General features: G+C 41.4%; 1 protein-coding gene across 3 annotated transcripts in view; it reads left to right on the top strand.

Moving 5' to 3' along the window:
• Positions 1-13,188, top strand: part of Pde4b (phosphodiesterase 4B) — a 524,499-nt gene that overhangs the window by 126,419 nt on the left and 384,892 nt on the right. The window lies entirely within an intron of this gene.

Genomic DNA, 13,188 nt, shown 5'->3' with positions numbered 1-13,188 from the left:
CCCAAGAGTGGAGCTGTTTTGCCACAGTGACAGTCTGACTTCTGAGAGCAGTTGAGGGCTGGGAAAGACTGAGCTCAGCACATTCTAGAGGGCACTATTTTTAGATTCTTGGGAACATGGTTCTGATTTAGTTTAGGAAGCAAAGGTGTTGGTTTAAGTAACCTTTTGACAGCGCTCTGATTACTGTTGCAAGCAGCTTTTCCATCATTCTCCTCAGGCTGAATCACTCAGCCCCATGTTCTCAAAGCTGACGTCACCCCTGTATATTCCTGCAGGTTTGTGAACACACAAACTTGCCCACAGGTGCACCCACGGACACGGGCAAACACTACCATTATGACCGTATTTTAGATATAAATATCGGAGAAGGTACAGGTCACAGTTTTTTGGAGGATTTCCTCCTTGTTTCTTGTGATTAACAGCAGGTTCCCAGCAAAAGTGTGAACTGTGAGTCATTATTGGCAGGAAGCGCGGTGGAGCTTTGAGACACTGTCTTTACCTTTGTTTACACTACTGTGACGTTATGTCTGACTCTTTTTTTTGTCACCTTAGATATCTCCTGGCGTGCACACGTGCACAAGCTTTTATCTAAGTAAGTGTTGGTGTGTCTGTTCACAGGATAAACACATATTGAAGTTCATAGGAAACGCCAAGTTATTTTTCCAAGTAATTGGAAACTCCTCAACACAGTTCAGAAACTCCCATTTCTGTATGTACTCTGTCTCTTAACATTGCCAGACTTCTTAATTTTTGCTGACCTAGCCATTGTGTAATAGAATCATCTGGTGGCCATAATTTGTGCTTGCGTACTTACTGATGAATTTCATCAGTTTTCAAAGGTTCATTTGCCATTTTGTTTTTTTTAAATTTTCTGTGACCAAACTGTTGGGGTGTTTGGTTCAGATTCCCATGTATTCCTTCTTTATTAGTGATTTTCAGGCATTTAAAGAACATGTTTAAAAGCTAATATTGTTCATATGCATGTAGTGAACATATCATGTTCTTCACAGGCTTTTTATCCTTTTCATGGAGGAGTTAGTGAATAAAAGTCTGAGTGAATGAAGCTGTACCTTTTCAGTCTCTGTGTGGTCAACGCTTAGTGTTTCCGAAATACTGTTCAAATCCGGGTGTAAAAAATTTTATTTCACATTTCCCAAAATATTTTGAGAGTTTAAGACTTTGCTGCTAGCCCATTCTCCACTCAACCATTCGAAGTGTCCCCTCTGCCACACAGAAGGCTTCTGGGCATCCGGCAGTCCAGTGCTGCATCCTCTCTCCTGCCTGTTAGGTCTGTGTGTCTGTCTGTGCACAGAACTGAAAATTGTGCCCCCATAAGCAGTTCCCTCACTCTGCTCTTCTCAGATCTGAGTTCATCTCTCTCTGCTGTTGACTCCCACACAGCTTGAAATCAATTACATTTTGTGAAAACAAGTGAGGATTGTGATTCTGAGGAGGCACGGTGGAGAGCTGAAAATTTAATGGCTTTAAATCTATCCATTAGCACGTGTATCTTTACTTATTTAGCTTTGTAAAAAAATTTATAACTTTTACTATTATATATTACATGCCTTTTGTAACATCTGCTTCTCTACACCCTGGTTTTTACTGCCCCTTTTAAGGAACATCTTCCTAGTTTCATACTATGGTGATAATGAAAATAAATTTAGGTTTATATTTTGATCAAATATTCATCTCCTCTTTGCTGCCTCTTTTAATTATTAAAACAATTTGTCTAAAGCTTCCCTTGCATTTTAAGAAGGATATTTTTTCTGTAAATATTAATACTTTTGTTCTTTCTTTTTCTAATCTTTACTCTTTTAATTTATTTTCTCTTTTAATTGCATTGGCTGAGCAATAACATGCTTTCTTGGTCCAGAAGATTGCCTCCAGTATCAGAAGTGCATCCATGGTCGGCCCCCATGACTTTCCTTCGCTGTTGTGTCTGTGGTCATGCTCCTGTCTCCATTTACGACTTTGTTTCTTTATGTGCTCCTTGCTTTTCACTCAATCATGTCAGAACTTTTTATTACTCTTCCAGTGAAACTATCTTGCCTTTGATGAGCCTCCATGCTGTGCCTTTGGTTTCTGCCTTATTGATTTGGTTCTTTGTCCTTATAATTCCCATTCTAGATTATGTAGGCTAGTTAACTAACTGTTCCTTTATAAACTTTATATTAGATATTTGGCTCATGTGCATCCGGTTATCTTCCTTTTGTAATGTCTGCGTTCAAGGCCTTAACCATCTCTCAGAGAATGACTTCCTACTATGTCTCCTGCACTGTGTTTTAGTATCAACCAATTTTTAATATTTAAGATTTTTTTCTATCAATTTCTTTCTTTGCCTTATAAGTTACTAGAACTGTTTTTCATCTTTCAAACATAAACAAATTTTTACATTTCCTCTTATTGATTTCTGCCTTGTCTTCATGGTTTTAAGTAAATAAGTTTTATATTATATTTATAATTTCTGTTAAGATTTGTTTATTGCTACTATGAATGCCTTTAACAAATTTGTATGTGTGTGAAGATCATTTCTTTAGCTGCTTATATAATGTAATACATGCTTTTTTGTGTGTATTTTTTCAACATTTCTGCTTTTTTCTTGATCAATAAATAATTGAGAGGAGTATGTTGGAATCACCATTTCTGATAACAATGACAATTTTATAATTCTATCAGTTTTAGCTAGTAAAATTTGATATCATTTTGTTCCTTGAATATAAGTCTAGAATTATTGCATCTCCTGATGTATTGCTTCCATCATATACATTACACAGTAATTCTAATGATAACACTACTATCTGTACCTCCATTATTTCTGTGTTTTTCCAGCTCATATTTCTTTAGAATGCTTTTGACCTCCTTATGCTTCAGACATGTCTGTTGACTATGGTGTAGAGCTCTAATGAATATTTTACTCAATCTCACCATCTGTCCTTTAAATAGCAAACTTAATCCATTCATATTCACCACAGTTGTTGGTATCTTTGGCCTTGCTGCTAATATTACTTTTTTATATTTTTGTCTAATTTTTGTGCTTATTCCTTTCCTTTAATTTTTTAATTGATAAAACTCTTTCTCAATTTTATTGTTTGCTTTTCGCTGTTTTCTAGTGATTACTTGTAAATAATGTCCCCTGAAAAAGCTTCAGAAGATCAGACACTTTCTGGATGCATGTACAGTCTCACCTGTCTTATTTTTTAAATAAAGACTATGATCTTTTGGTTAACTCTGCAAGCTTATTGTGATTATTATACACATTTCTCTTGTTCGCTGACTCTTGCTTTTGTCAACTTAGATCTGGTGCATTAAAGTCATTATTTCCACCTAAAGCGTGCCTCTCAAGGGGTCCATTAGTAAATGCTGGTCAGCTCTCTTAGTGTCGCATCCCTCCACAGGCAAGTGGTCCAGTTTTAGTCCTTTGTCAGGAAACTGATTTTACACTGATAGAGCCCATTTTGCTATTTTGCAAAACATTAAGTCAACATGTGAGTCTGATTACGTTTTGACATTTAGGTTGGTAATAGTCTATTGAAGTATTTGTGAAATTAGATAGAGCCTACATTTCAGAGTTTTTGTTAGTATGCATTACTTGTATAATATAGCAGTAGATTTCATTATGGCATTTGAAATATCCACAATATGGTTTGAACTTATTGCATTATGCTTTGTTCTCCTTTCTCTGTTTTTCTCTAAAATTGAGCTTTTAAGAACTCGAGGTTTTTCTTTCTTGAAAAATTGTGATTGAGTCAAAATGTTAGGATGACAGTAATTCTCCCTAACAGTTCTGGTTCCTCTCCTCTGGTTTTCATATTGTTCACAAGTTTGTTCTCTACCTTCCCACCAGGGTGATTGTGTGTGTGTGTGTGTGTGTGTGTGTGTGTGTGTGTTTCATGGACACTCTGGCCCTAACCTTCTTTATTTTCCTTCTTTTTAAAATTAAAATTATTCTGTGATAATTTTATACACATATATAATGCTTCCTGAATGCTGTCACCTTCACCATCTCTCACCTCCCACCTCAACTCTTCACCTCCCCTCTTCTCTACTAATATCTTCCCACATGTGTGTCTATTGGTTGTTTGGGTTTGACCAGGGCCATCTCTGTGGACTGGAGCTGTCCTTTGTAATCTGTTGGTTATACCAGTAGTTATAAAACTGAAGACAGAGATTCTCCATCTCCTAGAGTCCTACACGTGGCCTACAAGTGGTTCAGCAGTAAGAGATGGAGTCCCATGAGGCTCCCTCTTCTATCCATGACTGAATGTTGAGAGGGTCTGACTTACACATAATTAATTGCAGGGGCTCTGGTTGCATTGGTGACATCCTGTCCCGAGGATGTCATTTCACTGGACTGTTTGGCTCTTATTCTATTGGCACCCTCTCTGCAATGTTCCCTGAGCCTGAGAGTAGGGTAGTATAAATATTTTTTTTTCAGGGATAAGCCCCCGGTTAGCACTTATTCTGCATATTGTTGCCTCAGGTGCTGGAACTTTTAATGCTCCTATGTGTAGTTATTGCTGTGTCCCACCTGTTAGTATTCACTGGACTTGCTACTGTGTGCTAGTCCTGAGAAAGAGTTTGCCTCTCTTCAATACCACTATTCATGGATTCAGTCACTGCCTATATAAGATTTTTTTGTCTACGAGTGTAAGATAGGCTTTACAAGCTACACGAGGTACCATGGAATGGTTGCCATGTAGTATGAGCTTGGTGAGGTCCCAGCCTCCATACTGAGGGAAGCAGAAGTTCTGGGGAGGAGGTGACACTTGTTTTAAGTCCTTATACTGAGTACTAAAAAGTTTATAGTCCCTGCAGTGTACCCTGTGGAGATGCCACCGCTCTGCTGGACCTCCCAGGAGGGAAACGTTCTTCCATTCAGGGGCCATTAGCATCTCTGCCTGTGTACCTGTGAGGCTGGCTATTTCTCAAAGACCAAGACTGTCTAGCTGTCTAGCGTGTGCTTCCTGCAGAGCTGTCAGAAGCCGTTCCTGTGACTGCCAGAGTTCACTGGCTCTGAAAATCCTGCTTCCTTCAGTTCAGACAGATTGAATTTTATGCACCCCCTTCTCCCAACAGGTAAATCTATCTCAGTTTTCCTGGGAGAGCTTGACCTAAATCAGTCTTATTAGTCAAATGAACACACATAAAACAAACAAAAACCCAAACAAATGCCACCAATGACCAGAACCAACATGCTCTTCCGCTCACAGAACACACTCCGGGTCTCTCTGCTGTGTCACACAATTCAGCCATTCAGAAATAGTCCAGTGTAATTTCTATGATTAGACTAGGAAGAAGTTCTAAAATTCTGGGGAAAAAAATTGCAGTAATATCCAAAGGGTTACCTGTTGGAGGAGGGGGACCGCTTGTTGGTTCCTGGCTGCTTAGCCCTGAAATAAGCACACAGAAACTATATATTTAAATCACTGCTTGAATCATTAGCTCTAGCTTCTTATTGGCTAACACTTATATCTCAATTTAATTTTCCCTGCCTAGCTCTATTCCCCTATAGCTCTGCTATAGGTCCAAAGCAGTTTCTTTACTCATTAATGGTAATCACAGCACACAGAGGGAAATTCCACATCAGTTACCCACTTGTTCTCTGGTCCCATTCTTTCTTCAAAGGGACTGAACTCTGATATTCAAGGCTGTGTGCCTTTCCATGTAAGTTAACTCTGGACCTGGGTTTCACAGCATTTGCCAGATGCGGTGCTATATTCTCTCATTGACTCTTTGCTATATGTTTTTATTCTTCCCAGATATTTTTGAACCAGGGCCATAAAAATGGCCATGGAAAAGAACACCAAAGATGTTGAAACAGAGAAGTTTAATGTGTCTTGCCTCTTCTCCCCAAAACTCTTTAAACCATTGGACATGAGGTAGGTTTAGGAATGGTTCCAGGCAGGACCAAGGTTCCTGCATTCAGGGGTCCCAACTTTTCATCTAACGCTTTGTTACACCTTAAAATTAAGTCTTTTTAAACAAAAGGGCCCAATTTTTTTTTACATTAACTTCATCAATAGCACAGCTGATTTGGGGTACAGATTCATGTATAGTTATATAGTCCACTCTCAGTGGTTGGAAAAGTCTGGCACCAAATCCTGCCTATGTCCTTTATTAGATGCAAACTTCTCACTGAAAAGTACTGATGTCAGGACCTGTAAGGATTTGAAAACCTTGGGTAAAAGATTAAATGACAAATCTAACTACAGTCACTACCATATGAACCAACAAGAAGAAGGGTGATTCAGCTCATGAGTCCTGGAATCAAAGGCCTGTGTGTAGACCTGGCTGCTGGCATCAACCAGCAGTGGTGCTTTGAGTCTGTTTCTTGTGCCTTCCTCGTGCCCTGTCTGAAAATCTGTGACTCATGAATGGTGAACGACTTCACTGTAAGTTCTTGGTGTGCAGCCTACATAGGTCACGTTACTTTTCCAGATAGAGAGGACACTGGAAGAGAAATGTGAACTCGTGAGGATACTGGGGTTGCCTAAAGGAGGACAAGTGACTCAAATACGTGGCATCCCTGAAAATGTCCCCCCCAAACATGAGCGACCGTGAGAGCCGCAGCATGCCAGTTCCTTACAGAACTTGCAAGTGGCCTCCGCCCTGGGGTCTCCTGGCTCCTGAACACTGTTTGCTCCTTCCCAGTCTTAGGGAATGCTTCAATATGGAAAGAACAGCTGCTCAACAATAGCACCTGCTTATGCATTAACACTTACTGGTTTTAGAAAAGGAACACTGTCCTTGGAAAATAAAGTCACAGCAAAGAAAGGTTTGGGAACATATGTGAACGACACTGGAACACAGACCAGGATGGCTAGTAACCACTAAGCAGGACTTTGTCCTTACTTAAATGCCCTTCTGGGTTTATCAGTGTGTCCTTAGAGGGCACACCCTTGCCAACATGCTCTAAATACATACTTCATGTATGTAGTTTACATGATTTAACATAATTCCCCATAGTGTTTGTATGTTCAGTGTCCTCAGTTTGACGTGCTTCGTACTGTCTTGGCGTGTGGTTGCTCTTCCGTCATAATTTATGGCATTACTCCTGCACACGGAATAAGAGGATAACACTAAAAAGAAATTCTACATTCCTGTAAGTTTTCTCACATGGATCCAGTGTAGAAGGTTGTAACAGAGTCAAACCCTATAAGACCCATGAAAACCAAGTGTCAGCTTTGTGTCCGTTTGCTTATACCATCCCTGGTATGGAATGGATTGTGTTCTTTTCAATAGTGGAAGCCTAACCTCTGGCGTGATGGTTATACAAGTGACGCTGGGGAGATAATAGGAGGTTCATTAGGTCATGAGAGCAGAGACCTCATGATGAGAAAGGGAGGCTGGAAGGATGCACTGTCATTCTTTCCATTTCCATATTCATTGGAGAAAGTTCAAGTGCAGATAGGGTGACAAGATGGCCATCACCAACCAGGAAGAAAGCCCGCATCAAAGCCAACAACACCAGCCCTTCCTTCTCAAGCTTCCAGGCTCTGAAACTATAGAAAACATCAGGAATTTTAAGCTGCCTAGGGTATGTCTCTTTATCAGGTTAACCTTAGGTTAGACTACCCACGTTGATGCATCCTTCTACCAGGTATCTCCTTATTTAGAATCATGCTCTGTGATCACTAGTAGCTTATGGGAAAGATTTAGGAGCTTTTTCTTTACAATAAAAGTGTCATATATTTCCTTGCTGTTGTGGTTAAATTGCGTCTCTTCAATAATATATATTAAAGTTTGATTTCTGATATCACACATGTGACCTGATTTAGAAATAGAGTCTGAAAATATAAACACGTTGAAATTGTATTGGGGTAGGGCAGGTTCCCTAATCCGATCAGACAAGTGTCTGAACAGCGAGGGGAAATTCCATGTGGAGGGGTCAGGCAGCAGGAGGCAGAGGCTCTTGGGATAAAGGCAGAGACTGGAGTGGCATAGCTGCTGAACTGATACCAAAGGTCCATGGGTGTGACCAGAAGCTGGGCAGAAGCAGTCAAGGAGTCTACAGAAGTTGTGGGGAGGCTTGGCCCCACGGATCCTTTGATCTCAGATAACAGTTCTCGGGAGCGGGAGAGAGCACATTGCTGTTTCAGGCCCTTCGTTTGTGACACATGGCAGGGTTAGAAAACGAACAGACACATCCTTTCCATTCAAGCAGTATCTTAGGCTTGCTTTCAGTTTCTTCTCTGAGTGAGTGCCATCAGTAACATCACTCTCAGAGTAAATGAGTGAGATTCATGGACTCCTCATCCAGTCTCAGGGATTGTATGAGAGCCATGGGATCCATGCAGCAGAAATTCCCAAGCCTTCTGGCCTTTATGCATTCTCTCCTCTTTTACTAAACTCACTGTGTCTGCATCATCAATAAACAAGATGCATGTGTGTACTCAATGACGGGCACAAGGTCATTTCAAACAGTCTTCAAAAGCATTGATTATAAAGTTATCAGATAGGAGAGCTTGTCTAGGCGTGGAGTGAGCTGTACAAATGAAAGGCAGATAACTCATGTGGCATTCGTATTACTGATGCTTTTAACTCATGGATGTCACTTCTGATTGCGAGCGTGCTGATCAGTACTTGATTTGGGAAAAGTTAAGTTTGTAATTATCTGTAAGAGTGGTTAGGATAAGCAAAGTGGTTAGGATAAGCGTGTCTCCTGTTTTACTTTCCAACACTAGAGGGCAGCATGGTCGCACTGTTTGTCTCCTGTAGCCCCAACCATTGTGTGGCTTTAACCGCACAGGTTATTTTTCCCTTATGTGGCTTCATTTGCATATGAATTTTGAAAGCATTACCCTCTGATGGGCTTCCATCCAGATTCAGATTGGCTCTATTGTTTCTGACTCTGTGTCAACCTCCTGTGTTTACAGTGTTCACTTACAGAATGACCATTTCTATCAACGCAGATTTCTTTAAATTGTGTTTTTGTAATCCCACTGCAGGGAACTAGAGAGGAGATAGGCCTGCTTGAACGTCAAGGATGAGTAACCCACAAAGCAGGCGAACATCCCATCAGATATGACACAAGTGTCTGCCAGAGCTGGAAACTGGAGTCAGGTGTTCGGCAGGTTCCAAGGAAATAACTCAATTGAAGGTGTGGGACGGGCATTCAGTATTAGTAATAGTAAATACTGTTGTGGGTTAATCTTCTCCTGGAAGCTTCGGCTTTACTTACATTTGAAAAATCTTGTAAAGTAGCTATTATTTTTCCCATTTTTAGGGATGGGAAGGCAGAATCTTGATGGGGTTCATTTAGCCCTTGATCACAAAGCCTCCAATAGGCAGCACTGGTAACCAAAAGCCAGGCTTTCCCCACTCTTCACACTGCCTCCCATCATCAGTAAAAGTCTGAACTCAGCAATTGATCAAGCTAGTAATTTGATTCATGAAAAAGGTCCCACCTTCGACTACATCCAGTTCATGTATTTGGCTATCCGAAGCCCAACGTAACGCATCACATATATCCTTATTTTATTCCTGGGTATATAAGGGCATTGCATCTATGTCCCAGGTCCCTGACTCTTGATCTCAAGAGAAGAATTTTGCACATGATTCTGGAAGCCTGCTGTACCTTTTAACGCTCTTCTTTCTGCTACACCCAGGAATCAAGAACTTGGGGAAGGTATTAGCTTCCATTGGGTAACAGAGTGGATTCCTATAGCCCAAGGAAATCAAAGTCCATTGGTAGATGTGGAAACAAGAATCTCATCCTAAGCTTTGAGAAAGAGAGGGTGAAACAATTACCATTGCCTTGGAAGCTGTTGCTCACAACCACCCATGCCCTGCTGAGCCGGTCCTTCACTCTGGCCATAGGACTGTATGCTTCGAATTCTGCATCACTTTAGGGGTCAGGCAGGCTTGAATTTCAGACTTACTGTACTGTCGTCTGGTTTGGGGCATTTGACAAACTTTCTGGAACTCAGAATCATCATCCTAAATTAAATAAAGGTAAAATGAATGCCGTTTCTCAGGACTGTAAAGGGTGTATTTGTGTATGTGTGTATATATATATATTCCATACACATACGAGAGAGAGAGAGAGAGAGAGAGAGAGAGAGAGAGAGAGGAGAAAGGGGAGCATATTTTGTGATCTACTGTTTGCAAGCAAAGGGCTCCAAACTCCACTCAAAAGCCTTCTGCGATTTTGAGCAGTGTCCCTGGAGGCCACTAGGTGTCTCTAGAAAGCTTGAAGTTTAGAAGGAAGGAAAGAAAATGCTAGTGAACAGGCATCACACACTAAAGATACATAACCCTCACCGTCACTCCTCACTCTGGGTGCAGCTTGGGGTTCAGGGCTGCCTGCACCTTTGCCTGCACCTAGTTTGTGCACAGCAGTAAGCATCCGAGTGTTTGCATGTGATGCAGAGATAGCTACTGTGATCAGGAGCACACAGAATGCACCGTCGCAGGCGCTATAGACCAAATGATGTAAAGAAGAGAGATGAATGTTTTACCCCCTGAAACTTCCCTTTGCCAAGATGGCATATGGGGAACACACCAGCCATATGGAGAAAGTTTGATGGTTGCCAGAGGAAAATAAAGCCTGTGGTTTGGAGCCTAGAGAGGGCAACTTTCTAGAGAGGTGCAGAAAGCCACCTTTGAGCAGGTAGACACTGAGCAACGATCTGGACGAGGTCATGAATGAGCCACCAAGAGACTCAGGAAAGTAAAAGGGGCCAGAAATTCAAGGGCCTTGGAATGACGAAGTGGGCTTGATATGTTTTCAAATCAGAGAGGAGGTCAGGACTAGCCATGCTAACTGTAGGGGGTCTCTACGTAATTCTCAGTCTCGTTGAGAGATAATATTTATTATAAAATGACAAGTTTATAGCACTTCTTTAGTAGACACTCATAATTGGAATAATGATAGTAATTAGCGCTTCCTGAGTACTTGCTATCTGCTAGGTTAGACCCTACGACCTTGACAAATGGATGTAATTGCTTCTCATCATTCAGAGAGTTGAACGGGGGCTTTCTTTCAGCGACACGCAACAATGAATTGGTTATGCGGTACTTCCATTTCCAAGAGCAGGTGCAGGATCACCCCAGAACTGAAAAATGCGCAATCATGGGTTCCTATAATCTACAAGAGAGGTGCTACACGCTGCACCATGGAGGAGAGGCTGGATCTCATTTAGGAAGGAGGATGGCGATGGAGGCAGAAAGAGAATCAGAGAAACAAAGGCACGGGAGCTCAGAAAAGCATGGGAGCTCAGAAAAGCATGAAATACCCAGGAGATGACAAGCAGTCAATTGTGACTATGTCTGTAGCAGACAATATCACAGTATGCCCTCTTGCCTACTGTATAGGGAGGTCTGCTGCTGTAATATAAGACACCTTCCTGTAGTGAAATTTCATTTGTATTTAATAAATAAAGCTTGCCTGAAGATCAGCGAGTAAAACAATCCCTTATAGATTAGGCAGTAGTGATACACACCTTTAATTCCAGTCACCACACTAGTTTGCCATAGAAACTGAGCCGTGCATGCTTTTAATTCCAGTGGAGCACTCCCTTAATTCCAGTGGAGCACTCCCTTAATTCCAGTGGAGCACTCCCTTAATTCCAGTGGAGCACTCCCTTAATTCCAGTGGAGCACTCCCTTAATTCCAGTGGTGCACTCCCTTAATTCCAGTGGAGCACTCCCTTAATTCCAGTGGTGCACTCCCTTAATTCCAGTGGAGCACTCCCTTAATTCCAGTGGAGCACTCCCTTAATTCCAGTGGAACACTCCCTTAATTCCAGTGGTGCACTCCCTTAATTCCAGTGGAGCACTCCCTTAATTCCAGTGGAGCACTCCCTTAATTCCAGTGGAGCACTCCTTTAATTCCAGTGGAGCACTCCCTTAATTCCAGTGGTGCACTCCTTTAATTCCAGTGGTGCACTCCTTTAATTCCAGCCCTAGAGAGGAATATAAAATGGGAGGAGACAGCTATCAGATATAGTCTCATTCTGAGATTCCTGGAGGTAGAATCGTCATTTTGGACTGAGGTAGAGGTAAGAGCCAGTGGCTGGTTGTTTTGCTTTTCTGACCTTCAGGTTGAACCCCAAATTCTGTCTCTGTTTTTTTGTGGTTTATTATTATTATTATTATTATTATTATTATTATTATTATTATTATTATTATTAATCATGCTACACCTTCCAGACATGCCCGGTTGGGTAGGGGTGGAACCTTGACCCAAATGCAGTAAGAAATGTTTGACTTGGGGGAGTTTTCCTAAACATAGGACTTGGCTACATAGCATTTTCTTTTTCAAGTCTGTAGCAAGGATACTAGGATTTGCTATTCCATGTAGGCCCTCAGACCAAGTGGATTATCCAAAGTGGTTGTTCAAGAAGACACCTCAGACCCTCTGGAAACTGAGGAGGGGGTATCTACTGAAATAGATGAAGCAAGTGAAGAAGGGAGCAAGAAGGGAGCTCCAATGGGTCCAAACAGAGAAAAGGGTTGGTGGTTCCTAGGCTCTATTTCATTCTACTTTTTTTGGTCTCAGCCCAGCTTTTAATTGGGCTGTACATCTCTAATAAATGGCCAGGATTTAATTTGAAGCCACATAATGGGCTAGTCAACCATTTAAAGCCATATTTTAGAATATTTGCTACTATGAAAAGATATTAAAATATATTACTACTTCATTAAAACAAGCTAAGCAATGTTATGATAAGACCAGGAAGACTAAACTTTAGGGGAGAAACTTTGTAGCCCAGAGAGGGTAAGACACAGAGGCACCTGGAACTATAAAACTTGGGGTATAAACTATGGACCCAGAGCAGGGCCAAAGGCAGCCCAGGGGAAGGTATTTAGGCATGGAGAGTCATACCAGACAGCAATAGGGAGGGACCAGTCAGAGGTATGTTGACCTTAGAATAGTGATTATTGTTGCAGACAGTACTGGACCATCAGAGGAAGTTGAGAGTCAGAACTTGTGGCCATAAATATCATTCTTGCTGAGGAAAATGACATCTCAACCCTCCCACAACTTAGTCATCTCCTGAGCATCATGCAAAGAAAAGTGACTCAAACGACAACAGCTAAAATCCCCAATAAACAAACTAACTCGAGAAGTGCGTGTCCTCCAGCAAAACCAAAAGCAGCAGGAAAAAACTAAGGCAAGGCTTTTTCCCAAATTACCAATCTCACAGTAATGGCCCCAATGGGAGCAACCTGCAAGAACTC

This window comes from Microtus oregoni, unplaced genomic scaffold (assembly GCF_018167655.1).
Source record: "Microtus oregoni isolate MIOR12 unplaced genomic scaffold, Mior012 000005F_ref0000423, whole genome shotgun sequence".
Taxonomy (NCBI): Eukaryota; Metazoa; Chordata; class Mammalia; order Rodentia; family Cricetidae; genus Microtus; species Microtus oregoni.
This window is presented reverse-complemented; position numbering and strand designations above follow the sequence as displayed.